The sequence below is a fragment of the Panulirus ornatus genome, chromosome 21 (genome assembly GCF_036320965.1).
Source record: "Panulirus ornatus isolate Po-2019 chromosome 21, ASM3632096v1, whole genome shotgun sequence".
NCBI lineage: Eukaryota > Metazoa > Arthropoda > Malacostraca > Decapoda > Palinuridae > Panulirus > Panulirus ornatus.
This window is the reverse complement of record NC_092244.1, coordinates 19,398,823-19,418,910: the sequence shown is the minus strand read 5'-3', so window position 1 is coordinate 19,418,910 and position 20,088 is coordinate 19,398,823. Positions and strand designations below refer to the sequence as shown.

The 20,088-nt window shown below is 42.1% G+C and overlaps 1 protein-coding gene across 6 annotated transcripts in view; it reads left to right on the top strand.

Annotated features, from left to right (window-relative positions):
• Positions 1–20,088, top strand: part of LOC139756395 (uncharacterized) — a 665,354-nt gene that overhangs the window by 175,426 nt on the left and 469,840 nt on the right. The gene's annotated exons all lie outside the window — the stretch shown is intronic.

Sequence of the window (20,088 nt, the reverse complement as noted above, 5' to 3'; positions counted from 1 at the left end):
AGATAACTTTTCAGTCATGGCATAGCCCGAATAACTTTTCAGTCATGGCATAACTTTAAGCAGGCAGAGCACAGTAATGCCATCAAATCAATAAAGTATATAAATTTTATTTGTATTTATACCATACTATACCTTACCTTGCCTTACCTTACTGCCTCAAGATCCATCTCCTGGGCTTATACAACATTCAGGGAGTTAGCCATGTACATTTGGAAGGGCTGTTGATAACATGGAATTGTGATTACAGTATTGATGAAGTAAGGAGGAGATAGAATGAGTATTTTGAAGGATTAATGAATGTGTTTGATGATATAGTGGTAGAGATAGGGTGTTTTGTTCAGGTTGGTATGTTTATTGCAAGAGTGTGAGGAGAGTTGTTTGGTGAAGAGAAAAGAGTGGTGAAAGCATTACTTAAGATGAAGTGCGGAAGGTAATTGGAGTGGATGGTATTTCTGTTGTTGATTGGTTGGTAAAGATATTCAGGGTATGTATGGATCACAGTGAAGTGCTTAAGGATTGGTGGAGTGCATGTATAATGCCATTGTATAAAGGTGAATGTTCAAACTACTGAGGCATAAGTTTGTTAAGTACACCTGGTAAATTGTATTGGAGAATTGATTAAGAGGGTGAAGGCATGTACAGAGCATCAGTATTGAGAGGAGCAGTGGCATTTATGGATTTGAAGAAGGCACATGATAGGGTTGATGGAGGTGCTTTGCAGAAGGTATTAAGAATACATGGTGTGGAAGGTAAGTTGATAGAAGCAGTGAGAAGTTTTCTTCAAGAGTGTAAGGTATGTGTATGAGTAGGAAGAAAGGAGTGTGAATAGTTTCTAGTGAAATCAGTGTGTGGCAGGGGTGTGTGATGTCACTATGGCTGTTTAAATTGTTTGTATGTGGGGTAGTGAGGGATGTAAATGCAAGAGTTTTGGAGAGGGGGTGAGTATGCAGTCTGATGGGGATGAGAGGGCCTGGGAAGTGAGGGGGTGGGAGTGGGGAGACTGAAAACCCTCCCCTTCTTGTATTTGAATTTCTAAAGGAGGACACAGAAGAAGGAGCCAAGTGGGAGTGCTCTTCCTCCTCGAAGGCTCAGATTGGGGTGTCTGAATGTGTGTGGATGTAACCAAGATTGAAAGGAGAGATAAGTAGTGAGTTTGAAGAAAGAAACCTGGCTGTTTTGGTTCTTGAGTGAAACAAAGCTCAAGTGTAAAGGGGAAGAATGATTTGGTACTGTTGTATGAGTAAAGTCAGGGGTAAGTGAGAGTAAGCAGGGAGTATGTGGTAGAGTGGAAGGAAATAAATTCTAGATGTAAGTAAAACTGAAAGTTGATGGCTAGAGATGGGTGATTATGCACCTGCCCATGAGTAGAAAGATCGTGAGAGGTAAAGGTTTTGGGAGCAGCTTATGTCAGCAGTTTTCGTGCACAAGACAGGTATTAGTGATGAGTGATGTACATGCAAAGATGAGTAATGTGGCAATTGAAGGTATAATTAGTGCACATGAGGTTTCAGTGTTATGAATGGAAATTGTGAAGACCTTGGAGAATTTTGTGTTAAAGAAGTGAATGGTGATTGGGAATACCTGGTTTAAAAAGAGAAATGTATTCAAGTACACATATGAGAGGACAAGAGATGGTCACCTGGCATTATTAGATTATGTATTAATTGATAGGCATGTGAGAGAGAGGCTTTTGGATGTAAATGTGCTGAGAGGGGCAGCTGATGGGATGTTTGATCACTGTCTTGTGGATGCAGGGGTGAAGATGTGTAGTGGTGAGAGTAAGGAGACTTGTGTCATAAAATATCAGGAGAGATTGAGTGTAGAATGGCAAAGGGTGAGTGTGAAGGAAATGAAGTAAGTGGATGAGGAATGGTAGGTATTCAGGGAAGCAGTGATGGCTTGTACAATAGGTGCATGTGGTGTGCAAAAAGTGGGAATTGGGCAGATTAGAAATGGTAGTGAATTGGGGGATGAAGATGTATAGTAGTTAGTGAAAGAGAAAAGGGTGGTGTTTGGGCATACTTAAAAAAAAAAAGCGCAGATGATTGGGAGATGTATAATAGAAAATGGCAGGAGGTCAAGGGGAAGGTGCAGGGGTTGAAAAAAAGGGCAAATGAGAGTTGAGTGAGAGAATATCATTAAACTTTAGGGAGAACAAAGATCTTTTGAAAAGAAATAAATAATGTGTGAAAGGCAAGAGAACAAATGGGAATGTCACTGAAGGGATCAAAAGGGGAAGTGATAACAGGTAGTGATGAAGTAAGGAGATTTAGTGAGTATTTTAAAAGGATTGTTGAATATGTTTCCTGGGAGATTGGAAGGTGTAGGGTGTTTTGGTTATGGTGGTATGCATCGTGGAAGAGTCATGGAGAGTGTTTGGGTGAAGAGAAAAGAGGTGTTGAAAGCCTTGTGGAAGAAGAAATGCAACAGAGGAGCATGAGTCAATATTGTTGCTATTAAATTTATTAAGTAAGGGTGTGACTTTCTTGTTGATTGGTTGGTAAGGATATTCAATGGATGATGGTGAAGTGCCTGACAATTGGCAGGATGCATGTATAGTGCCATTGTATAAGGCAAAGGGGATAAAGTTGTGTTCAAACTATATAGTCCTAAGTTTGTTGATTATACCTGGTAAGATGTATAGGAGGGTATTGATTGAGAGGGTGAAGGCATGTACAGAGCATCAGATTGGGGGGGAGCAGTGTTGTTTCAGAAGTGGTAGAGGATGTGTGGATCAGTTGTTTGCTTTGAATACTTTGTGTGAGAAATACTTAGAAAAACAGGTGGATTTGTATATGGCATTTATGTATCAGGAGAAGATATGTGATAGGGTTGATAAAGATTCTGTGTGAAAGTTCTTAAGAATATATGGTGTGCAAAGTAAGCTGCTAGAAGCAGTGAAAAGTTTATATCAAGGGTGTAAGGCACGTATGCGAGTAGGAAGAGAGGAGAGTGATTGGTTTGCAGTGAAGGTCCGTCTGTGGCAGGGATGTGTGATGTCACCATGGTTGTTTACTTTGTTTATGGATTGGGTGTTGAGGGAGGTAAATGCAAGAGTCTTGGAGAGAAGGATCAGTATGTAGTCTTTTGTGGATGAGAGGGCTAGGGAAGTGAGTCAGTTGTTGATCGCAAATGATACAACATTGGTGGCTGATTCAAATGAGAAACTACAGAAGTTGGTGACTGAATTTGGAAGAGAGTGTGAAAGGAGGAAGTTGAGAGCAAATGTGAATTGGGATGTAAGTTTGAATAGAGAAAAATTGGAGGAAGTGAAATGTTTTAGACATCTGAGAGTATACCTAGCAGCGAATGGAACAGTGGAAGTGAGTCCTAGGGTGGGGGAGGAAGCGAAGGTTCTGAGAGCAATGAAGAAAGGGTGGAAAGAAAGGATGTTATCTTGGAAGGCTTTGTTTGAAGATATAGTAGTTCCATGAACATCATATGGTTGCAAGGCCTAAGTTATAGATAGAGTTGTATGTAGGAAGGTGGATGAGTTGGAAATGAAATGTTTAAGGGCAATATGTGGTGTGAGGTGGTTTGTTCAAGTAAGTAATGAAAGGGTAAAAGAGATATGTAGTTCAGAGCAGAATAGTGATGTTGAAATGGTTTGGACATATGGAGAGAATGAGTGAGGAAAGGTTGACAAAGAAGATATACGTGTTAGAAATGGAGGAGGCAAGGAGAACCGGGAGATCAAGTTGGAGATGGAGATGTGGAGTGATAAAGATTTTGAGCAGTTGGGGCTTGTACATGCAGGAGGGTGAAAGGTGTTCATGGAAAAGAGTGAATTGGAATAATATCGTATGCTGGGGTTGACCTGCCATCATTGGAGTGAACCATGGCATGTGAAACGTCCTGGGTAAACCATGGAAAGGTGTATGGGGCCTTGATATGGATAGGGAGCAGTGATTTCATTGGATTACACATGACAGCTAGTGAATGGGTGTGAGCTGTTATGTATAATGCACTGAAACCACAACTCCCTTTCCACATCCAGGCCCCACAAAACTTTCCATGGTTTACCCCGGTTGCTTCACGTGCCCTGGTTCAATCCACTGATAGCACGTCGACCCTGGTATGCCACATTGTTCCAATTTACTCTATTCCTTGCATGCCTTTCATCCTCCTGCATGTTCAGGCCCCGATCACTCAAAATCTTTTTCACTCCATCTTTCCACCTCCAATTTGGTCTCCCACTTCTCGTTCCCTCCACCTCTGACACATATATCCTCTTTGTCAATCTTTCCTCACTCATTCTCTCCATGTGACCAAACCATTTTAAAACACCCTCTTCTGCTCTCTCAACCACACTCTTTTTATTTCCACACATGTCTCTTACCCTTACATTACTTACTCGATCAAACCACCTCACACCACATATTGTCCTTAAACATCTCATTTCCAGCACATCCACCCTCCTGCGCACAACTCTATTCATAGCCCATGCCTTGCAACCATACAACATTGTTGGAACCACTATTCCTTCAAACATACCCATTTTTGCTTTCCGAGATAATGTTCTCGACTTCCAAACATTCTTCAAGGCTCCCAGAATTTTTGCCCCCTCCCCCACCCTATGATTCACTTCCGCTTCCATGGTTCCATCCGCTGCCAAATCCACTCCCAGATATCTAAAACACTTTACTTCCTCCAGTTTTTCTCCATTCAAACTTACCTCCCAATTGACTTGACCCTCAACCCTATTGTACCTAATAACCTTGCTCTTATTCACTTTTACTCTCAATTTTCTTCTTTCACACACTTTACCAAACTCAGTCACCAGCTTCAGTATTTTCTCACATGAATCAGCCACCAGTGCTGTATCATCAGCGAACAACAACTGACTCACTTCCCAAGCTCTCTCATCCACAACAGACTGCATAATTGCCCCTCTTTCCAAAACTCTTGCATTCACCTCCCTAACAACCCCATCCATAAATAAATTTAACAACCATGGAGACATCACACACCCCTGCTGTAAACCGACATTCACTGAGAACTAATCACTTTCCTCTCTTCCTACTCTTACACATGCCGTACATCCTCGATAAAAACTTCTCACTGCTTCTAGCAGCTTGCCTCCCACACCATGTACTCTTATTTACCTTCCACAGAGCATCTCTATCAACTCTTATCATATGCCTTCTCTAGATCCATAAATGCTACATACAAAGCCGTTTGTTTTTCTAAGTATTTCTCACATACATTCTTCAAAGCAAACACCTGATCCACACATCCTCTACCACTTCTGAAACCACACTGCTCTTCCCCAAACTGATGCTCTGTACATGCCTTCACCCTCTCAATCAATACCCTCCCATATAATTTCCCAGGAATACTCAACAAACTCATACCTCTGTAATTTGAACACTCACCTTTATCCCCTTTGCCTTTGTACAGTGGCACTATGCATGCATTCCGCCAATCCTCAGGCACCTCACCATGAATGATACATACATTACATATCCTCACCAACAAGTCAACAACAGTCACCCCCTTTTTTTTAATAGATTCTACTGCAATACTATCCAAACCCGCAGCCTTCCCAGCTTTCATCTTCCGCAAAGCTTTCGCTACCTCTTCTCTGTTTACCAAATCATTCTTCCTAACCCTCTCACTTCGCACACCACCTCGACCAAAGTACCCTATTTCTGCCACTCTATCATCTAACACATTCAAGAAACCTTCAAAATACTCACCCCATCTCCTTCTCACATCACCACTACTTGTTATTACCTCCCCATTATCCCCCTTCACTGCTGTTCCCATTTGTTCTCTTGTCTTATGCACTTTATTTACCTCCTTCCAAAACATCTTTTTATTTTCCCTAAAATTAAATGATACTCTCTCACTCCAACTCTCATTTCCCCTCTTTCTCACCTCTTGCACCTTTTTCTTTCTTTTATACATCTCCCAGTCATTTACACTATTTCCCTGCAAAAAGCATCCAAATGCCTCTCTCTTCTCTTACACTAATAATCTTACCTCTTCATCTCACCACTCACTACCCTTTCTAATCTGCCCACCTTCCACTCTTCTCATGCCACAAGCATGTTTGGTGCAAACCATCACTGCTTTCCTAAATATGTCCCATTCCTCCTCCACTCCCCTTACATCCTTTGTTCTCACCTGTTTCCATTCTGCACTCAGTCTCTCCTGGTACTTCCCAAGCTCACTTACTCTCACCATTCTCTTCACCCCAACATTCTCTCTTCTTTCCTGTAAACCTCTACAAATCTTGACCTTCACATCCACAAGATAATGATCAGACATTTCTCCAGTTGCACCTCAGCATATTAACATCCAAAAGTGTCTCTTTCACATGTCTATCAATTAACACGTAATCCTATGTTGCCCTCTGGCCATCTCTCCTACTTACATACGTATACTTATGTGTATCTCTCTTTTTGAACTAGGTATTCCCAATCACCAGTCCTCTTTCAGCACACAAATCTGTAAACTCTTCACCATTTCCATTTACAACACTGAACACCCCAAGTACACCAATTATTCCCTCAGCTGCCACATTACTCAACTCAGCTTTGCATTCAAATAACCCATCACTATAATCTGGTCTCGTGCATCAAAACTGCTAACACACTCACTCATCAGCTCCCAAAATACTTATCTTTCATGATCTTTCTTCTCATGTCCAGGTGCATAGGCACCAATAATCACCCATCTCTCTCCATCCACTTTCAGTTTTACCCATATCAATCTAGAGTTTACTTTCTTACATACTCCCACAACTCCTGTTTCAGGAGTAGTGCTACTCCTTCCCTTGCTTTTGACCAGGTTTTTACTTTCAAGAATGTATGTGAGAAATACTTAGAAAAGCAAATGGATTTGTATGCAAATTTATGGATCTGGAGAAGGCATATGATAGAGTTCATAGAGATGACTCTGTGGAAGGTATTAAGAATGTATGTTGTGGGAGACAAGTTACTAGAACCAGTGAAAATCTTTTATCGAGGATGTAAGGCATGTGTATGAGTAGGAAGAGAGGAAAGTGATTGGTTCTTAGTGAATGTCGGTTTGTGGTAGGGGTGCGTGATGTTTCCATGGTTGATTGATTTGTTTATGGATGGGGTTGTTAGGGAGGTGAATGCAAGAGTTTTGGAGAGAGGGGCAAGTATGCAGTCTGTTGTGGATGAGAGGGCTTGGAAAGTGAGTCAGTTGTTGTTTGCTGATGATGGAGTGCTGGTGGTGGATTCGGTTGAGAAACTGCAGAAGCTGGTGAATGAGTTTGGTAAAGTGTGTGAAAGAAGAAGGGTGAGAGTAAATGTGAATAAGAGCAAGGTTATTTGGTACAGTATGCTTGAGGGACAAATCTGATGGGAGGTAAGTTTGAATGGAGAAAAACTGGAGGAAGTGAAGGGTTTTAGATATCTTGGAGTGAATTTGGCAGTGGATGGAACCTTGGAGGTGGAAGTGAGTCACAGGGTGGCGGAGGGGGCAAAAGTTCTGGGTGCGTTGAGAAATGCATGGAAGACGAGAACAGTATCTCGGAAAACAAAAATGGGTGTTTGAAGGAATAGTTGTTCCAACAATGATACGTGGTTGCGAGGCGTATTCTATAGATAGAGTTGTGCAAATGAGGGTGGACGTGTTGGAAATGAGATGTTTGAGGACAATATGTGGTGTGAGGTGGTTTGATCAAGTAAGTGATGAAAGGGTAAGAGAGATGTGTGGTAATAAAAAGAGTGTGGTTGAAAGAACAGAAGAGGGTGTTTTGAAATGGTTTGTTTCACATGGAGAGAATGAGTGAGGAAAGATTGACAAAGAGGTGGAGGGAACGAGGAGACGTGGGAGACCAAATTGGAAATAGATAGATGGAGTGAAAAAGATTTTGAGCAATCTGGGCCTGAACATGCAGGAGGGTGAAAGGTATGAAAGGAATAGGGTGAATTGGAACGATGTGGTATACCAGGGTCGACATGCTGTCAGTGGATTGAACCAGGGCATGTGAAGCGTCAGGGGTAAACCATAGAAAGTTTTGTGGGGCCTGGATGTGCAAAGGGAGCTTTGGTTTTGCTGCATTATACATGACAGCTAGAGACTGAATGTGATTGAATGTAGCCTTTGTTGTCTTTTCGTAATGCTACCTCGTGTGCATGCGGGTGGAGGGGGTTGTCATTTCATGTGAGTGTGTTGGACCATTCTTTCATCTGTCTCCTTGCGCAACCTCGCTGACACAGGAGACAGCAACAAAGTAAAAAAAAGAAAAATATATATATATATATATATATATATATATATATATATATATATATATATATATATATATATATTTTTTTTTTTTTTTTTTGCTTTGTCGCTGTCTCCTGCATTTGCGAGGTAGCGCAAGGAAACAGACGAAAGAAATGGCCCAACCCACCCCCATACACATGTTTATACATACGTCCACACACGCAAATATACATACCTACACAGCTTTCCATGGTTTACCCCAGACACTTCACATGCCTTGATTCAATCCACTGACAGCACGTCAGCCCCGGTATACCACATCGCTCCAATTCACTCTATTCTTTGCCCTCCTTTCACCCTCCTGCATGTTCAGGCCCTGATCACACAAAATCTTTTTCACTCCATCTTTCCACCTCCAATTTGGTCTCCCTCTTCTCCTCGTTCCCTCCACCTCCGACACATATATCCTCTTGGTCAATCTTTCCTCACTCATTCTCTCCATGTGCCCAAACCATTTCAAAACACCCTCTTCTGCTCTCTCAACCACGCTCTTTTTATTTCCACACATCTCTCTTACCCTTACGTTACTTACTCGATCAAACCACCTCACACCACACATTGTCCTCAAACATCTCATTTCCAGCACATCCATCCTCCTGCGCACAACTCTATCCATAGTCCACGCCTCGCAACCATACAACATTGTTGGAACCACTATTCCTTCAAACATACCCATTTTTGCTTTCCGAGATAATGTTCTCGACTTCCACACATTCTTCAAGGCTCCCAGAATTTTCGCCCCCTCCCCCACCCTATGATCCACTTCCGCTTCCATGGTTCCATCCGCTTCCAGATCCACTCCCAGATATCTAAAACACTTCACTTCCTCCAGTTTTTCTCCATTCAAACTCACCTCCCAATTGACTTGACCCTCAACCCTACTGTACCTAATAACCTTGCTCTTATTCACATTTACTCTTAACTTTCTTCTTTCACACACTTTACCAAACTCAGTCACCAGCTTCTGCAGTTTCTCACATGAATCAGCCACCAGCGCTGTATCATCAGCGAACAACAACTGACTCACTTCCCAAGCTCTCTCATCCCCAACAGACTTCATACTTGCCCCTCTTTCCAAAACTCTTGCATTCACCTCCCTAACAACCCCATCCATAAACAAATTAAACAACCATGGAGACATCACACACCCCTGCCTTAAACCTACATTCACTGAGAACCAATCACTTTCCTCTCTTCCTACACGTACACATGCCTTACATCCTCGATAAAAACTTTTCACTGCTTCTAACAACTTGCCTCCCACACCATATATTCTTAATACCTTCCACAGAGCATCTCTATCAACTCTATCATATGCCTTCTCCAGATCCATAAATGCTACATACAAATCCATTTGCTTTTCTAAGTATTTCTCACATACATTCTTCAAAGCAAACACCTGATCCACACATCCTCTACCACTTCTGAAACCACACTGCTCTTCCCAATCTGATGCTCTGTACATGCCTTCACCCTCTCAATCAATACCCTCCCATATAATATGCCAGGAATACTCAACAAACTTATACCTCTGTAATTTGAGCACTCACTCTTATCCCCTTTGCCTTTGTACAATGGCACTATGCACTCATTCCGCCAATCCTCAGGCACCTCACCATGAGTCATACATACATTAAATAACCTTACCAACCAGTCAACAATACAGTCACCCCCTTTTTTAATAAATTCCACTGCAATACCATCCAAACCTGCTGCCTTGCCGGCTTTCATCTTCCGCAAAGCTTTTACTACCTCTTCTCTGTTTACCAACTCATTTTCCCAAACCCTCGCACTTTGCACACCACCTCGACCAAAACACCCTATATCTGCCACTCTATCATCAAACACATTCAACAAACCTTCAAAATACTCACTCCATATCCTTCTCACATCACCACTACTTGTTATCACCTCCCCATTTGCGCCCTTCACTGAAGTTCCCATTTGCTCCCTTGTCTTACGCACTTTATTTACCTCCTTCCAGAACATCTTTTTATTCTCCCTAAAATTTAATGATACTCTCTCACCCCAACTCTCATTTGCCCTTTTTTTCACCTCTTGCACCTTTCTCTTGACCTCCTGTCTCTTTCTTTTATACGTCTCCCACTCAATTTCATTTTTTCCCTGCAAAAATCGTCCAAATGCCTCTCTCTTCTCTTTCACTAATACTCTTACTTCTTCATCCCACCACTCACTACCCTTTCTAATCAACCCACCTCCCACTCTTCTCATGCTACAAGCATCTTTTGCGCAATCCATCACTGATTCCCTAAATACATCCCATTCCTCCCCCACTCCCCTTACTTCCATTGTTCTCACCTTTTTCCATTCTGTACTCAGTCTCTCCTGGTACTTCCTCACACAAGTCTCCTTCCCAAGCTCACTTACTCTCACCACCCTCTTCACCCCAACATTCACTCTTCTTTTCTGAAAACCCATACAAATCTTCACCTTAGCCTCCACAAGATAATGATCAGACATCCCTCCAGTTGCACCTCTCAGCACATTTAACATCCAAAAGTCTCTCTTTCGCGTGCCTGTCAATTAACACGTAATCCAATAACGCTCTCTGGCCATCTCTCCTACTTACATAAGTATACTTATGTATATCTCGCTTTTTAAACCAGGTATTCCCAATCATCAGTCCTTTTTCAGCACATAAATCTACAAGCTCTTCACCATTTCCATTTACAACACTGAACACCCCATGTATACCAATTATTCCCTCAACTGCCACATTACTCACCTTTGCTTTCAAATCACCCAACACTATAACCCGGTCTCGTGCATCAAAACCACTAACACACTCATTCAGCTGCTCCCAAAACACTTGCCTCTCATGATCTTTCTTCTCATGCCCAGGTGCATATGCACCAATAATCACCCATCTCTCTCCATCAACTTTCAGTTTTACCCATATTAATCGAGAATTTACTTTCTTACATTCTATCACATACTTCCACAACTCCTGTTTCAGGAGTACTGCTACTCCTTCCCTTGCTCTTGTCCTCTCACTAACCCCTGACTTTACTCCCAAGACATTCCCAAACCACTCTTCCCCTTTACCCTTGAGCTTCGTTTCACTCAGAGCCAAAACATCCAGGTTCCTTTCCTCAAACATACTACCTATCTCTCCTTTTTTCACATCTTGGTTACATCCACACACATTTAGGCACCCCAATCTGAGCCTTCGAGGAGGATGAGCACTCCCCGCGTGACTCCTTCTTCTGTTTCCCATTTTAGAAAGTTAAAAAAATACAAAGATATATATATATATATATATATATATATATATATATATATATATATATATATATATATATATATATATATATATCTCTTTTTTCTTTCATACTATTTGCCATTTCCTGCGATAGTGAGGTAACGTTAAGAACAGAGGACTGGGTCTTTGAGGGAATATCCTCACCTGGCCCCCTTCTCTGGTCCTTCTTTTGGAAAATTAAAAAAAAAGTCAGTTGATATACATCGAAGAGAAAAAGCTAGGATGCCATTTGGTAAACATGTTTACCAAATGGCGTCCTAGCATCGTCTCTTCGATGTATTTCAACTGACTGTTATATTTCTCTCTTGTGTCTCCCCTGATGATGTGATTATTACACGAAAGTGCACTTGGGAACTTTTTGTGTTTCATTTTCCCCATGGACTCATAGGAATATCTTGATCACGCGCATACACGCAAATATACACATATATATACACACACAGACACATACATATATACCCATGCACACAATTCACACTGCCTTTATTCACTCCCATCGCCACCTCGCCACACATGGAATACCATCCTCCTCCCCCTCATGTGTGCGAAGTAGCGCTAGGAAAAGACAACAAAGGCCCCATTCGTTCACACTCAGTCTCTAGCTGTCATGCAATAATGCCCGAAACCACAGCTCCCTTTCCACATCCAGGCCCCACAGAACTTTCCATGGTTTACCCCAGACGCTTCACATGCCCTGATTCAATCCACTGACAGGACGTCAACCCCGGTATACCACATCGATCCAATTGACTCTATTCCTTGCCTGCCTTTCACCCTCCTGCATGTTCAGGCCCCGATCACTCAAAATCTTTTTTACTCCATCTTTCCACCTCCAATTTGGTCTCCCACTTCTCCTCGTTCCCTCCACCTCCAACACATATATCCTTTTGGTCAATCTTTCCTCACTCATTCTCTCCATGTGCCCAAACCCTTTCAAAACACCCTCTTCTGCTCTCTCAACCACACTCTTTTTATTTCCACACATCTCTCTTACCCTTACATTACTTACTCGATCAAACCACCTCACACCACACATTGTCCTCAAGCATCTCATTTCCAGCACATTCACCCTCCTACGCACAACTCTATCCATAGCCCATGCCTCGCAACCATGCAACATTGTTGGAACCACTGTTCCTTCAAACATACCCATTTTTGCTTTCCGAGATAATGTTCTCGACTTCCACACATTCTTCAAGGCTCCCAGGATTTTCGGGCCCCTCCCCCACCCTATGATTCACTTCCACTTCCATGCTTCCATCCGCTGCCAGATCCACTCCCAGATATCTAAAACACTTTACTTCCTCCAGTTTTTCTCCATTCAAACTTTCCTCCCAATTGACTTGACCCTCAACCCTACTGTACCTAATAACCTTGCTCTTATTCACATTTACTCTTAACTTTCTTCTTTCACACACTTTACCAAACTCAGTCACCAGCTTCTGCAGTTTCTCACATGAATCAGCCGCCGGCGCTGTATCATCAGCGAACAACAACTGACTCACTTCCCAAGCTCTCTCATCCACAACAGACTTCATACTTGCCCCTCTTTCCAAAACTCTTGCATTCACCTCCCTAACAACCCCATCCATAAACAAATTAAACGACCATGGAGACATCACACACCCCTGCCACAAACCTACATTCACTGAGAACCAATCACTTTCCTCTCTTCCTACATGTACACATGCCTTACATCCTCAATAAAAACTTTTCACTGCTTCTAAGAACTTGCCTCCCACACCATATATTCTTAATACCTTCCACAAAGCATCTCTATCCACTCTATCATATGCCTTCTCCAGATCCATAAATGCTATATACAAATCCATTTGTCTTTCTAAGTATTTCTCACATACATTCTTCAAAGCAAACACCTGATCCACACATCCTCTACCACTTCTGAAACCACACTGCTCTTCCCCAATCTGATGCTCTGTACATGCCTTCACCCTCTCAATCAATACCCTCCCATATAATTTACCAGAATACTCAACAAACTTATACCTCTGTAATTTGAGCACTCACTCTTAACCCCTTTGCCTTTGTACAATGGCACTATGCATGCATTCCGCCAATCCTCAGGCACCTCACCATGAGTCATACATACATTAACCTTACCAACCAGTCAACAATACATATATATACATATATATTATTATTATTATTATTATTATTATTATTATTATTATTATTATTATTATTATTATTTCTTTCAAACTATTCGCCATTTCCCGCATTAGCGAGGTAGCGTTAAGAACAGAGGACTGGGCCTTTGAGGGAATACCCTCACCTGGCCCAATTCTCTGTTCCTTCTTTTGGAAAATTAAAAAAAACGAGAGGGGAGGATTTCCAGCCCCCTGCTCCATATTATTATTATTATTATTATTATTATTATTATTATTATTATTATTATTATTATTATTATTTTGCTTTGTCGCTGTCTCCCACGTTTGCGAGGTAGCGCAAGGAAACAGACGAAAGAAATGGCCCAACCCACCCCCATACACATACACATGTATATACACACACGTCCACACAAGCAAATATACCTACCTATACATCTCAATGTACACACATATATACACACACAGACACATACATATATACCCATGCACACAATTCACACTGTCTGCCTTTATTCATTCCCATCGCCACGTCGCCACACATGGAATACCATCCCCCTCCCCCTCATGTGTGCTAGGTAGCGCTAGGAAAAGACAACAAAGGCCCCATTCGTTCACACTCAGTCTCTAGCTGTCATGCAATAATGCCCAAAACCACAGCTCCCTTTCCACATCCAGGCCCCACAGAACTTTCCATGGTTTACCCCAGACGCTTCACATGCCCTGATTCAATCCACTGACAGCATGTCAACCCCGGTATACCACATCAATCCAATTGACTCTATTCCTTGCCCGCCTTTCACCCTCCTGCATGTTCAGGCCCCGATCACTCAAAATATATGTATTTATATATATGTATTTATTTTGCTTTGTCGCTGTCTTCTGCGTTAGCAAGATAGCACAAGGAAAAGAGACGAAAGAATGGCCCAACCCACCCACAATACACATGTATTTACATACACGTCCACACACACAAATATACATACCTATACATCTCAATGTATGCATATATATACACATACAGACATATACATATATAGACATGTACATAATTCATACTGTCTGCCTTTATTTATTCCCATCGCCACCTCGCCACACATGGAATAGCAACCCCCTCCCCCCTCATGTGTGCGAGGTAGTGCTAGGAAAAGACAATAAAGGCCCTATTCGTTCACACAGTCTCTAGCTGCCATGTAATAATGCACCGAAACCACAGCTCCCTTTCCACATCCAGGCCCCACAGAACTTTCCATGGTTTACCCCAGATGCTTCACATGCCCTGGTTCAATCCATTGACAGCACATCAACCCTGGTATACCTCATCGTTCCAATTCACTCTATTCCTTGCACGCTTTTCACCCTACTGCATGTTCAGGCCCCAATCACTCAAGATCTTTTTCATTCCATCTTTCCACCTCCAATTTGGTCTCTCACTTCTCCTCGTTCCCTCCACCTCCGACACATATATCCTCTTGGTCAATGTTTCCTCACTCATTCTCTCCATGTGACCAAACCATTTCAAAACACCCTCTTATGCTCTCTCAACCACACTCTTTTTATTTTCACACATCTCTCTTACCCTTACACTAATTAATCGATCAAACCACCTCACACTACATATTGTCCTCAAACATCTCATTTCCAGCACATCCACCCTCCTGCGCACAACTCTATTCATAGCCCATCCCTTGCAACCATACAACATTGTTCGAACCACTATTCCTTCAAACATACCCATTTTTGCTTTCCAGGATAATGTTCTCGACTTCCAAACAATCTTCATGGCTCCCAGAATTTATGCCCCCTCCCCCACCCTATGATTCACTTCCGCTTCCATGGTTCCATCCGCTGCCAGATCCACTCCCAGATATCTAAAACACTTCACTTCCTCCAGTTTTTCTCCATTCAAACTTACCTCCCAATTGACTTGACCCTCAACCCTACTGTACCTAATAACCATGCTGTTATTCACATTTATTCTCAACTTTCTTCTTTCTCACACTTTACCAAACTCAGTCACCAGCTTCTGCAGTTTCTCACATGAATCAGCCACCAGCGCTGTATCATCAGCGAACATCAACTGACTCACTTCCCAAGCTCTCTCATCCACAACAGACTGCATACTTGCCCCTCTTTCCAAAACTCTTGCATTGACCTCCCTAACAACCCCATCCATAAACAAATTAAACAACCATGGAGACATCACACACCCCTGCCGCAAACCTACATTCACTGAGAACCAATCACTTTCCTCTCTTCCTACACTCACACATGCCTTACATCCTCGATAAAAGCTTTTCACTGCTTCTAACAACCTACCTCCCACACCATATATTCTTAATACCTTCCACAGAGCATCTCTGTCAACTCTATCATATGCGTGCAAGGAATAGAGTGAATTGGAACGATGTGGTATACCGGGATCGATGTGCTGTCAATGGATTGAACCAGGGCATGTGAAGCATCTGGGGTAAACCATGGAAAGTTCTGTGGGGCCTGGATGTGGAAAGGGAGCTGTGGTTTCGGTGCATTATTACATGACAGCTAAAGACTGAGTGTTAACGAATGGGGCCTTTGTTGTCTTTCCTAGCGCTACCTCGCACACATGAGGGGGAGGGGGTTGTTATTCCATGTGTGGCAAGGTGGCAATGGGAATGAATAAAGGCAGACAGTATGAATTATGTACATGTGTACATATGTATATGTCTGTGTGTATATATATATATATGTGTACATTGAGATGTATAGGTATATATATTTGCGTGTGTGGACGTGTATGTATATACATGTGTATGTGGGTGGGTTGGGCCATTCTTTCGTCTGTTTCCTTGCGCTACCTCGCTAACACGGGAGACAGCGACAAAGGAAAATAATAAAAGAAATAATAAATATATAGTAGTTTTGATGCATGAGACTGGATTATAGTGATGGGTGATTTGGATGCAAAGGTTAGTAATGTGGCAGTTGAGGGAATAATTGGTGTACATGGGGTGTTCAGTGTTGTAAATGGAAATGGTGAAGAGCTTGTAGATTTTTGCGCTGAAAAAAGACTGGTGGTTCGGAATACCTGGTTTAAAAAGAGAGATATACATAACTATACGTATGTAAGTAGGAGAGATGGCAAGAGAGCATTATTGGATTATGTGTTAATTGATAGGCTCTTGAAAGAGAGACTTTTGGATGTTAATGTGCTGAAAGGTGCAACTGGAGGGATGTCTGATCATTATCTTGTGGAGGCTAAGGTGTAGATTTGTAGAGGTTTCTAGAAAAGAAGAGAAAATGTTGGGGTGAAGAGAGTGGTGAGAGTAAGTGCGCTTGGGAAGGAAACTTGTGTGAAGAAGTACCAGGAGAAACTGAGTACAGAATGGAAAAAGGTGAGAACAAAGAACGTAGGGGGAGTGGGGGGGGAATGGGATGTATTTAGGGAAACAGTGATGGCTTCCGCGAAAGATGCTTGTGGCATGAGAAGCGTGGGAGATGGGCAGATTAGAAAGGGTAGTGAGTTGTGGGATGAAGAAGTAAGATTATTAGTGAAAGAGAAGAGAGAGGCTTTTGAACGATTTTTGCCGGGAAATAATGCAAATGTCTGGGAGATGTATAAAATAAAGAGGCAGGAGTTCAAGAGAAAGGTGCAAGAGGTGAAAAAGAGGGCTAATGAGAGTTGGGTGAGAGAGTATCATTAAATTTTTGGGAGAATAAAAAGATATTTTGGAAGGAGGTAAATAAAGTGTGTAAGAAAAAGGGAACAAATTTAAACATCAGTGAAGTGGGCTAATGGGGAGGTGATGACAAGTTGTGGTGATGTGAGGAGATGGAGTTAGTACTTTGAAGGTTTGTTGAATGTGTTTGATGATAGAGTGACAGATATAGGGTGTTTTGGTTGAGGTGGTGTGCAAAGTGAGAGGGTTAGGGAGAATGATTTGGTAAACAGAGAAGAGGTAGTAAAAGCTTGGCGGAAGATGAAAGCCAGCAGGGCAGTGGGTTTGGATGTTATTGCAGTGGAATTTATTAAAAAAGGGGGTGACATTGTTGTTGACTGGTTGGTAAGGTTATTTAATGTATGTATGACTCATTGTGAGGTGCCTGAGTATTGGTGGAATGCTTGCATAGTGCCATTGTACAAAGGCAAAGGGGATAATGGTGAGTGCTCAAATGACAGAGGTATAAGTTTGATGAGTATTCCTGGTAAATTATATGGGAGGGTATTGATTGAGAGGGTGAAGGCATGTACAGAGCATCAGTTTGAGGAAGAGCAGTGTGGTTTCAGAAGTGGTAGAGGATGTGTGGATCAGGTGTTTGCTTTGAAGAATGTATGTGAGAAATACATAGAAAAGCAAATGGATTTTTGTGTAGCATTTATGGATCTAGAGAAGGCATATGATAGAGTTGATAGCGATGCTCTCTGGAAGGTATTGATAATATATGGTGTGGGAGGCAAGTTGTTAGAAACAGTGAAAAGTTTTTATCGAGGATGTAATGCATGTGTACAAGTAGGAAGAGAGGAATGTGATTGGTTCACAGTGAATGTCGGTTTACAGCAGGAGCACATGATGTCTCCATGGTTGTTTAATTTGTTTATGGATGGGGTTGTTAGGGAGGTCAATGCAAGAGTTTTGGAAAGAGGGGCAAGTATGCAGTCTGTTGTGGATGAGAGAGCTTGGGAAGTGAGTCAATTGTTGTTCGCTGATGATACAGCACTGATGGCTGATTCATGTGAGAAACTGCAGAAGCTGGTGACTGAGTTTGGTAAAGTGTGTGAAAGAAGAAAGTTGAGAGTAAATGTGAATAAGAGCATGATTATTAGGTAAAGTAAGTTTGAGGGAGAAGTCAATTGGGTGGTAAGTTTGAATGGAGAAAAACTGGAGGAAGTGAAGTGTTTTAGATATGTGGGAGTGGTTTTGGCAGTGGATGGAACCATGGAAGTCGAAGTGAATCATAGGGTGGGGGAGGGGGCTAAAGTTCTGGGAGCGTTGAAAAATGTGTGGAAGGCGAGAAAATTATCTCGGAAAGCAAAAATGGGTGTGTTTAAAGGAACTGTGGTTCCGACAACGTTATATGTTTGCGAGGTGTGGGCTATATATAGAGTTGTTTGGAGGAGGGTGGATGTACTGGAAATGAGATGTTTAAGGACAGTATGTAGTGTGAGGTGGTTTGATCGAGTAATTAATGAAAGGGTAAGAGAGAAGTGTGGTAAGAAAAAGAGTGTGGCTGAGAGAGCAGAAGAGGGTGTTTTTTTAAATGGTTTGGTCACATGGAAAGAATGAGCGAGGAAAGATTGACCAAGAGGATATATGTGTCAGAGGTGGAGGGAACGAGAAGTGGGAGACCAAATTGGAGGTGGAAAGATGGAGTGATTGGGGCCTGAACATGCAGGAGGGTGCAAGGCGTGCAAGGAATGGAGTGAATTGGAACGATAAGGTATACTGGGGTCGACGTGCTGTCAATGGATTGAACTAGGGCATGTGAAGCGTCTGGGGCAAACCATGGAAAGTTATGTGGGGCCTGGATGTGGAAAGGGAGCTGTGGTTTCGGTGCATTATACATAACAGCTAAAGACTGAGTGTGAACGAATGTGGCCTTTGTTGTATTTTTCTGGCGCCACCTCATGCACATGCAGGGGGAGAGGGTTGTTATTTCATGTGTGGTAGGGTGGTGATTGGAATGAATAAAGGCAGACAGTATGAATTATGTACATGTGTATATATGTATATTTCTGTGTATGTATATATATGTATACATTGAGATGTATAGGTATGTATATTTGTGTGTGTGGACGTGAATGTATATACATGTGTGTGTGTGGGTTGGACCATTCTTTCATCTGTTTCCTTGCGCTACCTCGCTAAGGCAGGAGACAGCGACAAAATAAAGTAAATGAATATATATATATATATATATATATATATATATATATATATATATACATACCTACACAGCTTTCCATGGTTTACCCCAGACGCTTCACATGCCCTGATTCAATCCACTGACAGCACGTCAACCCCGGTATACCACATCGATCCAATTCACTCTATTCCTTGCCCTCCTTTCACACTCCTGCATGTTCAGGCCCCGATCACACAAAATCTTTTTCACTACATCTTTCCACCTTCAATTTGGTCTCCCACTTCTCCTCGTTCCCTCCACCTCCGACACATATATCCTCTTGGTCAATCTTTCCTCACTCATTCTCTCCATGTGCCCAAACCATTTCAAAACACCCTCTTCTGCTCTCTCAACCACGCTCTTTTTATTTCCACACATCTCTCTTACCCTTACGTTACTTACTCGATCAAACCACCTCACACCACACATTGTCCTCAAACATCTCATTTCCAGCACATCCATCCTCCTGCGCACAACTCTATCCATAGCCCACGCCTCGCAACCATACAACATTGTTGGAACCACTATTCCTTCAAACATACCCAT